This window comes from Pristiophorus japonicus, chromosome 2 (assembly GCF_044704955.1).
Source record: "Pristiophorus japonicus isolate sPriJap1 chromosome 2, sPriJap1.hap1, whole genome shotgun sequence".
Classification (NCBI taxonomy): domain Eukaryota; kingdom Metazoa; phylum Chordata; class Chondrichthyes; family Pristiophoridae; genus Pristiophorus; species Pristiophorus japonicus.
This window is the reverse complement of record NC_091978.1, coordinates 156,952,735-156,967,019: the sequence shown is the minus strand read 5'-3', so window position 1 is coordinate 156,967,019 and position 14,285 is coordinate 156,952,735. Positions and strand designations below refer to the sequence as shown.

General features: G+C 49.8%; 1 protein-coding gene and 1 pseudogene across 3 annotated transcripts in view; one reads left to right on the top strand and one right to left on the bottom strand.

The window, feature by feature from the left end:
- Window positions 1–14,285, top strand: part of spata18 (spermatogenesis associated 18) — a 347,300-nt gene that overhangs the window by 40,416 nt on the left and 292,599 nt on the right. The gene's annotated exons all lie outside the window — the stretch shown is intronic.
- Window positions 10,984–11,222, bottom strand: LOC139252383 (U2 spliceosomal RNA; annotated as a pseudogene).

Genomic DNA, 14,285 nt, shown 5'->3' with positions numbered 1-14,285 from the left:
TCCCAACATGGCGATGGAGCAGAGAGTTAATATGGTCAATGCGATTCAGAACCCCGCAGGCAGGCAAGGGCAATTCGACACCAACCAGGCAGTAACAGACTCTAGGGTGGGTCCTCAACAGAGACAATGACAGGTTGAACGGACATTTAAACTATCACAAGGGACAATACGTTCCGGGATGGGACCATTGTCTCTTTAGCACTCTGTTAGTGGGTGTCAATCAGAGAGGAATGCCTGGTAACAGCTCTTTTGTTCACAACAATCTCAGCTCATGCTGGAGGTGCGGTGGCAGACATGCTGTGAAGACCTGCAGGATTCAGCAATTTATCTGCAGAAATTGTAACTTCAGTGGACATTTAGCCAGGATGTGCAGGAAGCCCGCAGCGAGGCTGGTCTACGAAGCGGATGAACCACAAGAGGGGTCTGCAAGGCAGGGTTATGCTTGGGACACAGCAATGGACGCTGAAGTTCAGCGGGTTCAGGTGGCAAACATCCACAGCTCATACACAAAGACGCCACCTATGATGATGAGAGTACTGCTAAATGGCATCCCGGTACGCATGGAGCTGGACACAGGAGCCAGCCAGTCACTTATGAGTGTCCAACAATTCGAGAAGCTGTGGCCACTCGGAGCTAGCAGACCCAAACTAGAACGCATTGACACGCAATTACGGACATACACCAAAGAGATCATCCCAGTGCTAGGCAGTGCAATGAAGGTGGTCATGCATAATGGATCAGAGAACCGGCTGCCACTCTGGATTGTCCTGGGAAATGGTCCCGTGCTTTTGGGGAGAAGCTGGCTAGCCGAGATGAACTGGAAATGGGGGGATGTGCACGCCATTTCACCTGTGGAGCGAAGTTCATGCTCACAGGTCTTACAAAAGTTTCAGTCACTATTTCAACCTGGTGTCGGGACTTTCAACGGCACCAAAGTAAGGATACGCATCACCCCGGACGCCACACCGGTGCACCACAAAGCCAGAGCTGTGCCGTATGTGATGCGGGAGAAAATTGAGTGAGTTGGACAGGCTGCGAAGAGAGGGCATAATTTCGCCCGTTGAATTCAGCGACTGGGCAAGCCCCATCGTCCCTGTTCTAAAAACGGATGGCTCGGTCAGGATCTGTGGCGACTACAAGGCCACCATCAACCGAGTGTCACTACAAGACCAATACCCGCCTCCGAGAGTTGGCAGGCGGCAAGCTGTTCACCAAGTTGGACCTCATCTTGGCCTACATGACCCAGGAACTGGCCGAAGAATCCAAGCTACTGACCACCATCACCACACACAAGGGGCTGTTTGTCTACAACAGGTATCTGTTTGGCATTCATTCAGCAGCCGCTATCTTTCAAAGGAACATGGAAAGCCTGCTCAAATCCATCCCCGGAACAATCGTATTTCAGGACGACATCCTTATCACAGGTCGAGACACTGAGGAACACCTCCACAACCTGGAGGAGATGCTACGCCGACTGGACCGGGTAGGCCTGCGACTAAAGAAGTCCAAATGTGTGTTTCTGGCCCCAGAGGTTGCTGCAGACGGGATCCGGCCTACCGAATCCAAAACGGAGGCGATCCGTCGCGCGCCCAGGCCTGGCAACATATTGGAGTTGCATTCATTTCTGGGACTATTGAACTATTTCGGGAACTTTCTGCCGAATTTAAGTACGTTGTTGGAGTCGCTGCACGTGCTCCTGTGTAAGGGTTGCGATTGGTTTTGGGGGGATTGTCAGGAACGGGCTTTCAATCTGGCGCGGAACCTGCTTTGTTCTAATAAGCTGTTGACCCTGTACGACCCCTGTAAGAAATTGGTTTTGACGTGATGCATCATCCTATGGGGTTGGGTGCGTGTTGAAGCAGAGTAATGATGAGGGCCAACTCCAACCTGTGGCTTATGCTTCCAGGTCACTCTCCCAAGCAGAAAGGGGGTATGGGATGGTTGAAAAGGAAGCACTCTCGTGTCTACGGGGTGAAAAAGATGCACCAGTACCTTTTTGGCAGAAGGTTCGAGTTAGAAACGGACCACAAGCCGTTAACATCCCTGTTGTCCGACAGCAAAGCTGTCAATGCCAATGTGTCAGCTCGCATACAGCGATGGGCTCTCACGCTGGCTGCGTATGACTACACCATACGGCACCGGCCAGGCACCGAAAATTGCGCTGACGCTCTCAGCAGCTTCCACTGGCCACCACTGAGGGGGCAGCAGAGCAAAGCGCTGAGATGGTCATGGCTGTCGATGCCTTTGTCAGCGCAGGCTCCCCCATCACAGCCCACCAGATCAAAACCTGGACAAACAGAGATCCCCTCCTGTCCCTGATTAAGAAATGTGTCCTGACTGGGGATTGGACGCCCACACACGGAGTATGCCCTGAAGAGGTCAGACCGTTTCACAGACGGATGGAAGAACTCTCCATCCAAGCCGACTGCCTACTTTGGGGCAGCCGGGTAGTCATGCCCCAGAGGGGTAAGGAAGCATTCATCAGGGAACACCACAGTGAGCACCCAGGCATTGTGCTAATGAAGGCCATTGCCCGGTCACACGTATGGTGGCCGGGAATTAATGCAGACCTGGAACACTGTTTTCGCAAGTGCACGACGTGTGCCCAGCTGGGCAATGCCCCTCGGGAAGCCCCACTCAGCCCATGGCCCTGGCCCACCAAGCCATGGTCACGCATTCACGTAGACTACGCGGGCCTGTTCATGAGGGAAATGTTCCTCGTTGTTGATGCGTACTCGAAATGGATCGAGTGCATCATATTGAATTCGTGCACGACATCCACCACAGTGGAGAGTCTGCGTGAGGTCTTTGCGACCCATGGCCTGGCCCGTGCTTCACCAGTTATGAATTCCGGGAGTTCATGTCGTGTAATGGCATCAAACATGTCAGGACAGCACCATTCAAGCCGGCTTCCAATGGCCAGGCGGAACGTGCGGTCCAAATAATAAAGCAAGGCATGCTCCGGATTCAGGGACCCTCTCTTCAATGCCGTCTATCACGCCTCCTGCTGGCCTACAGGTCCCGACCGCACTCGTTCACGGGAGTCCCGCCAGCGGAACTACTCATGAAACGTACACTTAAAACTCGGCTGTCCCTCATCCATTCAGTCCTGTCAGACATTGTTGAGGGCAAGCACCAGTCCCAAAATGAGTGCCATGACCGTAACTCAAAGGGGAAATGCATAGAAATCAATGACCCTGTATTTGTTCTTAATCAAGCTGTGGGGCCCAAGTGGCTTGAGGGTACTGTAATTGGTAAAGAGGGGAATAGGGTCATAGTGGTCAGACTTAACAATAGACAGATATGCCGCAAGTATCTGGTCCAAGTAAAAAAATAGGTTCAGCATGGACACTGAGGAACCTGAGGAAAATGCCGCCCACACCACTGCCAGTGAACGAGCAACAAGAACCGTCGGCAGCATGCACAGTCCCTGCAGCCAACCCGGACGAGCCGGAATCACCACAGGTGACAAAGACGCATGCCAAGCCTCAACAACCAGAGTCCCAACTGTGGCGCTCCACGAGAAAACGGCGACCGCCTGAAAAATTCAATCTTTGACCCAAAGACGTTGGGGGGAGGTGATGTCATGTTTGTAACCTTCATGTAACAACACTGTACACTGTATACACAAGAAATGCACACCTGACAACAGGGGTTGAACTTGTGGGAGACACTCCTCACCTGGTCATCCAGGTATATAAAGGGAGGTCCCACGCAGGGTCAGCACTTCTTCTTGGTCCTGGGAATAAAGGTACAGATCACAGAGTGACCTTGTCTCCAGTATGTGCTTTGTGTTGATTTGCTGTAGTGTGTTACGACACAACAGGTGCTGTGGGGTTGATCATCGTTTCCATTCATGCCAATTCAAAGAGTACGTTTGCAAGGGCTGTGGAACAATGGGACACCTCCAACGAGTGTGCAGGTGAGCTGCTAAGCCTGTTAAACCTGCAAACCACCACGTTGCAGAGGAGGACAGATCCACAGGGGATCATGACGAACCAGAGCCTCAGATCGAGGAGGCAGAGGTACATGGGGTGCACACATTCACCACGAATTGTCCCCCGATAATGCTGAATGTTGAACTAGATGGACTCCCGGTGTCAATGGAGCTGGACATGGGCACGAGCCAGTCCATCGTGGGCAAAAAGACTTTCGAAATGTTGTGGTGCAACAAGGCCTCAAGGCCAGTCTTAACTCCAGTTCGCACGAAACTAAGAACTTACACGAAAGAACTGATTCCTGTAATCGGCAGTGCTACTGTAAAGGTCTCCTACGATGGAGCGGTGCACAAGCACTCTGGGTGGTACCGGGCGATGGTCCCATGCTGCTCGGCAGGAGCTGGCTGGGAAAGATACGCTGGAACTGGGACGACGACCGAGCGCTATTGCCCACTGACGACACTTCGTGTGCCCAGGTCTTAAACAAATTTCCTTCGCTGTTCGAACCAGGCATCAGGAAATTCCAAGGAGCAAAAGTGCAGATCCACCTAATTCCGGGGCACGACCCATCCACTACAAGGCGAGAGCAGTACCGTACATGATGAGAGAAAGGGTAGAGATTGAGCTAGACCGGCTGCAAAGAGAGGGCTTCATTTCATCGATTGAATTCAGCGAGTGGGCCAGTCCTATTGTCCCAGTCCTCAAGGGAGACGGCACCATCAGAATCAGTTACTTTGTAATCGCCACAATCAATTGTTTCTCCCTGCAGGACCAATACCCACTACCAAAGGTCGACGACTTCTTTGCAACACTGGCGGGAGGAAAGACGTTCACGAAGCCGGATCTGACTTCAGCCTACATGACGCAGGAGCTGGAGGAATCTTTGAAGGCTCTCACCTGCATCAACACGCACAAGGGCCTTTTTGTTTATAACCGATGCCCATTTGGAATCCGATCAGCGAGGGCGATATTCCAGAGAAACATGGAAAGTTTACTGAAGTCGGTCCCTCACACCGTGGTCTTCCAGGATAACATCTTGGTCACAGGTCGAAACACAGTCGAGCATCTGCAGAACCTGGAGGAAGTTCTTAGTCGACTCAACCGCGTGGGGCTCAGATTAAAACACTCAAGTGCGGTTTCCTGGCACCTGAAGTGGAGTTCTTAGGAAGGAGGATTGCGGCGGACGGCATCAGGCCCACCAACGTGAAGACGGAGACAATCGATTCGCACCGAGGCCACAGAAGCTGCGGTCCTTTCTGGGACTCTTGAACTACTTTGGTAACTTCTTACTGGGTCTCAGCAGACTGCTAGAACCACTACATGTCTTACTATGAAAACGGGGCGAATGGGTTTGGGGCAAAAGCCAAGAAAATGCCTTTGTAAAAGCGAGAAAATTGTTATGCTCAAACAAATTGCTCATGTTGTATGATCCACGTTAGCATTTGGTACTAGCATGTGATGCGTCGTCATATGGCATTGGCTGTATATTGCAACAAGCTAATGACTTTGGGAACGGCAACCGGTTGCTTATGCATCCAGGAGTCAGTCTAAGGCTGAGAGAGCCTCCAGCATGATTGAAAAAGAAGCGTTAGCGTCTGTCTATGGGGTAAAGAAAATGCATCAATACCTGGTTGGGCTAAAATTCGAATTGGAAACTGACCATAACCCACTTATATCCCTGTTTTCCGAGAGTTAAGGGATAAATATCAATGCATCAGCCCGCATCCAGAGATGGGCGCTCACGTCCGCATACAACTACGCCATCCGCCATAGGCCAGGCACAGAAAACTGCGCCGATGCTCTCAGTAGGCTGCCATTGCCCACCACGGGGGTGGAAATGGCGCAGCCCGTGGATCTAGCCATGGTTATGGAAGCATTTGAGAGTGAGCAATCACCCGTCACTGCCCAGCAGATCAAAACCTGGACAAGCCAGGACCCCTTATTATCTCTAGTCAAAAGCTGTTTGCTTTATGGGAGTTGGTCCAGTGTCCCAGTGGAAATGCAGGAAGAGATAAAGCCGTTCCAGTGGCGCAAAGATGAAATGTCTATACAGGCAGACTGCCTTCTGTGGGGCAATCGAGCAGTGGTCCCCAAGAAGGGCAGAGACACCTTCATCAATGACCTCCACAGTACCCACCCAGGCATCGTAATGATGAAAGCAATAGCCAGATCCCACGTGTGGCGGCCCGGTATCGATGCGGACGTAGAGTCCTGTGTTCACAGATTTAATACATGCTCGCAGTTAAGCAATGTACCCAGGGAGGCGCCGCTAAGTTTATGGTCTTGGCCCTCCAAACCGTGGTCTCGGGTACACGTCGACTATGCAGGCCCGTTCTTGGGTAAAATATTCCTTGTGGTTGTAGACGCGTACGCCAAGTGGATTGAATGTGAGATAATGTAGGCTAGCACGTCCGCTGCCACTACTGAAAGCCTGCGGGCCATGTTTGCCACTCACAGCTTACCCGATGTCCTGGTGAGCGACAACGGGCCATGTTTTACCAGTGCTGAGTTCAAAGAATTCATGACCCGTAACGGGATCAAACATGTCACATCTACCCCGTTTAAACCAGCATCCAATAGTCAGGCAGAGAGAGCAGTGCAAACCATCAAGCAATGCTGGAAGAGGGTAACTGAAGGCTCACTGCAGACTCGCCTATGCCGAGTCCTGCTTAGCTACCGTACGAGACCCCACTCGCTTACTGGGATTCCACCTGCTGAACTGCTCATGAAAAGGGCACTTAAGAACATAAGAATTAGGAACAGGAGTAGGCCATCTAGCCCCTCGAGCCTGCTCCACCATTCAATAAGATCATGGCTGATCTGGTCGTGGACTCAGCTCCACTTACTCGCCCTCTCCCCGTAACCCTTAATTCCCTTATTGCTTAAAAATCTATCTATCTGTGACTTGAATACATTCAATGAGCTAGCCTCAACTGCTTCCTTGGGCAGAGAATTCCACAGATTCACAACCCTCTGGGAGAAGAAATTCTTTCTCAACTCGGTTTTAAATTGGCTCCTCCGTATTTTGAGGCTGTACCCCCTAGTTCTAGTCTCCCCCACCAATGGAAACAACCTCTCTGCCTCTATCTTGTCTATCCCTTTCATTATTTTAAATGTTTCTATAAGATCACCCCTCATCCTTCTGAACTCCAAGGAGTAAAGACCCAGTCTACTCAATCTATCATCATAAGGTAACCCCCTCATTTCTCGAATCAGCCTAGTGAATCGTCTCTGTACCCCTTCCAAAGCTAGTATATCCTTCCTTAAGTAAGGTGACCAAAACTGCACGCAGTACTCCAGGTGCGGCCTTACCAATACCTTATACAGTTGTATACAATACTTAAGACAAGGCTCTCGTTAGTTCACCCTGATCTACATGAACAGGTAGAGAGCAGGCGGCTTCAACAAAGTGCATACCATGATAGCGCAAATGTGTCACGCGAGATTGAAATCAATGATCCTGTATTTGTATTAAATTATGGACAAGGTCCCAAGTGGCTTCCCGGCACTGTCGTGGCCAAAGAGGGGAGCAGGGTGTCTCGGGTCAAACTTTCAAATGAACTCATTCACCGGAAACACTTGGACCAAATCAAACTCCGATTCATGGACTATCCTGAGCAACCCACCTTGGACCCTACCTTTTTTGATCCCCCAACATACAGACCAATGACAACCGGCACCACGGTTGACCACGAAGCAGAACCCATCATCCACAGCAGCCCTGCAGGGCCCAACACACCAGGTAGACCAGCAAGGCCAGCTGCACAGCAGCCCAGCAATGGCCCAACAAATGATTCAACAACACCAGCTTTCACACCGAGACGATCAACCAGGGCAAGAAGGGCCCCAGATCGACTCACCTTGTAAATAGTTACACTATTGACTTTGTGGGTGGGGGACTGTTGTTATATATGTGGACTTGTATTTACTCTGTACAGCCATCAGAGGGCTCATCCCCTGGAGTCCCAAGGGATCCCATAATCCCTTGGGTGCACAGTTATTTAAGGAGGCTTCACAGATTGGAGGGGCACTCTGGAGACCTGCAATGAAAGACTAATGTCACACTTTACTTTGAGCTCACAGTGTTCAGTCTGACTCTTTCTCCATACACAATAGGGACCACCAGAAACCCCCACTGAGCTGAATTTAGTTTGCAACGGCCATTCAACCAGAAATCGGCAGCCATTCAATTCCGCTGCATGGCTGCTGCAAACGGGCGATAACGGGCCTTATTGGGGAGCTGAATTTCGGCCCATAATATCATACTACTGCATGTACCATCAGCTTACCTGCCTTATTCCCTAGACTCCTTGCATTGAAGTCTAAACCATTTAGCACTACCAAACTCCCTTGTCTATTTTCTAGCCTTTGTTTCCTCTGCCTTTCAAACTCGCTCACTAATTTTCTACCTTCCAATTCCAGCTTTGTTTCTCTCTCTTCTGAAATTACTCTGAGGTTCCCATTTCCCTGCCAAGCTAGTTTAAACCATCCCCAACAGCACTAGCAACCCCCCCCGCGTGGATATTGGTCTCGGCTCTGTTGAGGTGTAACCTGTCCGGCTTGTACAGGTCCCACCTCCCCCAGAAACGGTCCCAATGCCTCAGGAATCAAAAACCCTCCCTCCTGCACCATCTCTCCAGCCATGCATTCATCTGCTCTATCCTTCTATTTCTGTACTCACTAGCCTGTGGCACCGGGAGTAATCCAGAGATTACTACCATTGAGGTTCTGCTTTTTAATCTCCTAGCTCCCTAAAATCTGTCTGTAGGACCTCATCCCTCATTCTACGTCATTGGTACCAATATGGACAACGGCCTCTGGCTGATCACCTTCCTCCCTCAGAAGGCATCCTGGAGTCAAGTCTGCGGCCGCAGAAACACCTGTCTGTTCCCCTATCTATCGAATCCCCTACCACTATTGCTCTTCCACTCTTCTTTCCCCGCCCCCCCCCCACCCCTTCCCGTGCAGCTGAGCCACCTGTGGTGCCGTGGACTTGACTGTGGCTGCACTCCCCAGAGGAACCATCTGGGCCTAGTGTCCAGAACTGAAAACCGGTTAGCGAGTGAGATGCACTAAGGGATTCCTGCACTACCTGCCTAGTCCTCCTTATCTGTCCGGTGGTCACCCATTCCCTCTCTGCCTGCACACTCTTAAGCTGTGGGGTGACCACCTCTGGAAACGTGCTATCCACGAAGTTCTCAGCCTCGTGGATGCACTGCAGTGACTCCAGCCACCGCTCAAGCTCTGAAACACGGATCTCGAGCTGCTCTAGCTGGTAACACTTCCTGCACATGTGATCGTCCAGACCACGAGAAGCATCCAGGACTTCTCACATGGCACAGGATTTGCATTCCACAGGACTGAGCTGCCCTGCCATGCCTCTATTTATTAGATTATTAAGTAAAGTTTTTACTATAGTTACCCGGTCTCCGTTCAAACCACTGTCCTAGTTTAGAGAGTAACAAAAAACCTTAATACTCACCAACCAATCACCTGCTATGCTGTGACTTCACTTTTTAGTTTCTGCCTGTGTTTCGCTGAGCTCTCCTGCTCTCGGGCCTCTTTTTGTCAGCCTCCGATCTCGCTCAGCTCTCTCTCCCACTCTCTGGCCTCCTTTTTGTCAGCCTCCGATCTCGCTCAGCTCTCTCTCCCACTCTCTGGCCTCCTTTTTGTCAGCCTCCGATCTCGCTCAGCTCTCTCTCCCACTCTCTGGCCTCCTTTTTGTCAGCTTCTGATCTCGCTCAGCTCTCTCTCCCACTCTCTGGCCTCCTTTTTGTCAGCTTCTGATCTTGCTCAGCTCTCTCTCCCACTCTCTGGCCTCCTTTTTGTCAGCCTCCGATCTCGCTCAGCTCTCTCTCCCACTCTCTGGCCTCCTTTTTGTCAGCCTCCGATCTTGCTCAGCTCTCTCTCCCACTTTCTGGTCTCCTTTTTGTCAGCTTCTGATCTCGCTCAGCTCTCTCTCCCACTCTCTGGCCTCCTTTTTGTCAGCTTCTGATCTCGCTCAGCTCTCCTGCTCTTGGGCCTCCCTTTATCAGCCAAAATTAAAAACTGTAATCAGGACTAAGGACAGGATAGTACAAAGGGTAATACATGCTATGTGACCATCTTTCTTCACTGTATGAATGCTGTGATGGATAATTGCCACAGATGTTCTAGGGTTTGTACGTAGGCATAGACTCAGGATTATCACAAGAAGAATGGAGGGAGAAATTAGAAAAAATTATTTTCATGGTGTTATTAGAACATGGGATTCTGTACCACTAGAGGGTATTGAGGTATATTGTCACTTGGAAGAAATTTGGATACGTTTTTTGTAATGTTTGTAAGCTTGTAATGTTTGTGGCTCCACACTGTGGATGTGGACATATTGTGTACTGCAACTGCAGAGTTAATAATAAACAGAACCAGGCTGTTCCGGAAGTTTCCGACAGAGCTGCCTGCCATGTTAGGAGCTGTGTTTGCTGTGCTCTGTGAATATATCACATTTTTGAAAAAGAATATAAAAGGATACAGGGAAAGGGCAGAAAAATGGGATTTGAGTAGATAGCCACAGTTGAAGAGCTGGCATTGGCACAGGCATAATTGGGCAAATAGCCTCCCTCTGTGCTGTAATTCTATAATCGTATGATAACCTAGTCAATTGTGTATCATTTGTAGCCCTGTTAAAAATTTCTGCTAACAACAGTTAGTGCAACAATCTCAGTAGATGAGATGATAGCCACAGTATATGGATCTCAGTTGATTGCTGACTCTGCAGCTGAGGGAACACAATGTGACAAAATGCAAGTAGATGTTAGATGTTTCAGTACTCAGCGGTTTTATTGCAGTGCCAATACACGATCAAGTGCATCCTAACTTATGTGTAGTGACCTTGAAATTCCACAGGGGTTCTCACACATTCCCAGTGGTTTTTTTTTGTTTTTTGTTTTTTTTTGAAATTCGTAGCCAATCGTTCCAATTCTTTGTCAAATCACAAACGCCAGAGGTCACCTTGCACACGCCAAGGATCACTCTGTACGACAATGCTCTTAGCCAAAAGGCCTAGAGCCACTGCACCATTCCTGGAAGTACTGCAATACCAGGTTCGTGCCATGGAGGTGGATGGGTCAGGTCCCCCACACACCTCCGTGGAGGTGGATGGGTCAAGCCACCCCACCCACCTCCTGTTTCCAAAAAAGCAAGCATATACCTTCCTGATCCAGGGAGAACCACCCGGACGTCATGGTGGCTACTCCCCTGTCAGGTCAGTTACGCATGATCTTAGCCAAAAGGCCGAGACCCAGTGGTGCTAGTGGAGGGGGTGATATTGAGCCCAGTGCCAAGGGTGCCCAGCAAGCAGACTGCTGTGTCCTGAAATCTGTCGAGCTTCTTAAATGTTGTTGCGGCTGCATCCATCCAGGTACGTGTTCAATATTCCATGGCAATCCTGATAGATGGTGCATAGACTTTGAGGGGATCAGGAAATAAGTCACTTGTTGGAGAGTACCCAGCCTCGGTTCTGCTCTTGTAGCCACAGTGCTGATATGGCTGGTCCAGTTAAGCATCCAGTCAATGGTGTCCCCCAAGTTGTTGATAGTAGAGAGCTCTGTTATGTATTGAATAAAGAGTCTGACCAGATACTGTGAGCTCAAAGTAAGGTGTGACTGCAGTCCTTTATTACAGGTCTCCAGAGTGCCTCTCCAGCCTATGAGGCCTCCTTATGTACAGGTGCTCCCAAGGGATTATGGTTAAACATGGTATTTACAGGTTTACATATATAACAACACTTCTCCACCCCCCCCCCCCGCCCCCCCCAAAGTCAATAGTGTAACTATTTACAATGTGAGTCGATCTGGGGTCTTCCTTTCCCTGGTTGACCATCTCGGTGCAAATGCTGGTTTTGGTGAGTCGTTTGTTGGGCCCTCGCTGGGCTGCTGTGCAGCTGGCTTTGCTGGGCTGCTTGGTGTGGTGAGTCCTACTGGGCTGCTATGGGTGATGGGTTCTGCTTCGTGGTCAACTGCTGGGTTGGTTGCCACTGGTGTGTGTGTTGGGGGATCAAAAAAGATAGCCTATTGTGGGTTGCTCTGGATAGTCCGTGAATCTGAGTTTGGTTTGATCAAGTGTTTCCTGTAGGTGAGTCCATTTGAAAGTTTGACCACAAACACCCCACTCCCCTCTTTGGCCATGACAATGCCAGGAAGCCACTTGGGATCTTGTCCATGGTTCAATACAAATACAGGATCATTAATCTCGATTTCGCGTGACACATTTGCGCGATCAGGATATGTATTCTGTTGAAGCCCCCTTGCTCTCTACCTGTTCGTGTAGATCAGGGTGGACTAACGAGAGCCTTGTCTTAAGTGCTCTTTTCATGAGCAGTTCAGTGGGGGGAACCCCAGTGAATGAGTGGGGTCTTATGCGGTAACTAAGCAGGACTCGGGATAGGTGAGTCTGCAGTGAGCCTTCAGTTACCCTCTTCAAGCTCTGCTTGATTGTTTGCACTGCTCTCTCTGCCTGACCATTGGACGCTGGTTTAAACGGGGTAGATGTGACATGTTTGATCCCATTACGGGTCATTAACTCTTTGAACTCGGCACTGGTGAAGCATGGCCCATTGTCACTCACAAGGACGTCAGGCAGACCATGCGTGACAAACATGGTCCGCAGGCTTTCAATGGTGGCAGCGGACATGCTTGCCGACATTATCTCACATTCAATCCATTTGGAGTATGCATCTACAACCACTAGGAACATTTTTCCCAAGAACAGGCCTACATAGTCGACATGGATCCTAGGCCACATTTTGGAGGGCCAAGACCATAAACTTAGTGGCGCCTCCCTGGGTGCATTGCTTAACTGTGAACATGTGTTACATTTGTGCAAGCAGGACTCTAAGTCTGCATTGATACCACACGTGGGATTTGGCTATCGCTTTCATCATTACAATGAGTGGGTGGGTGCTGTGGAGATCACTAATGAAAGTGTCCCTGCCCTTTTTTAGCACCACTACCTGATTACCCCATAGGAGGCAGTCTGCCTGTATAGACATTTCATCTTTGTGCCGCTGGTACGGCTTTATTTCTTCCTGCCTCTCTAATGGGACACTAGACCAACTCCCGTGGAGCACAAAGTTTTTTACTAAGGACAGTAAAGGGTCCCGGCTCGTCCAGGTTCTAATCTGTCGGGCGGTAACAGGTGATTGCTCACTCTCGAATGCTTCCATTACCATGACTAAATCTGTGGGCTGTGCCATCTCTACCCCTGTGGTGGGCAATGGCAGCCTACTGGAAACATCGGCACAGTTTTCTGTAGCGGATGGCGTAGTTGTATGCGGACAACGTGAGCGCCCATCTCTGGATGCGGGCCGATGTACTCGTATTTATCCCCTTACTTTCAGAAAAGAGGGATATCAGTGGCTTATGGTCAGTTTCCAATTCAAATTTGAGCCCAAATATTGATACATTTTCTTTACCCCATAAACACACGCTAATGCTTCTTTTTCGATAATGCTGTAGGCACTCTCCGCCTTAGACAGACTTCTGGCTGCATAATCAACCGGTTGCAATTTCCCAGATATATCAGCTTGTTGCAATACACACCTGACACCATATGACGACGCATCACATGCTAGTACCAAACGCTTACATGGATCATACAACACAAGCAATTTGTTTGAGCATAAGTTTTCTAGCTTTTACAAAGGCATTTCCTTGGCTTTTACCCCATATCCATTCATCTCCTTTATGCAGTAAAGAATGCAGTGGTTCTAACAGTGTGCTAAGACCCGGTAAGAAGTTACCAAAGTAGTTCAGAAGTCCTAGAAACGACCGCAGCTCCGTCATGTTCTGTGATCTCGGTGTGTTCTCGATTGCCTCCGTCTTCGAATCGATGGGCCTGATGCTGTCCGCCGCGACTCTTCTCGCCAGGAACTCCACTTTTGGCGCCAAGAAAATGCACTTTGAGCGTTTTAACCTGAGCCCCACGCGATTAAGCCGACTAAGAACCTCCTCCAGGTTCCTCAGATGCTCGACAGTGTCCCGACCTGTAACCAAGATGTCGTCCTGGAAGACCACGGTGCGCGGGACTGACATCAGCAAGCTTTCCATGTTTCTCTGGATTATCGCCGCGGCTGATCGAATTCCAAACGGGCATCTGTTGTAAATGAAGAGACCTTTGTGCGTGTTGATGCAGGTGAGGCCCTTCAAAGATTCCTCCAGCTCCTGTGTCATGTAGGCCGAGGTCAATTCCAGCTTTGTGAACCGTTTTCCTCCTGCCAGCGTCGCAAATAGGTCATCTGTCTTTGGTAGTGGGTATTGATCCTGCAGGGAGAAACGATTGATAGTTACTTTGTAAACACCACAGATTCTG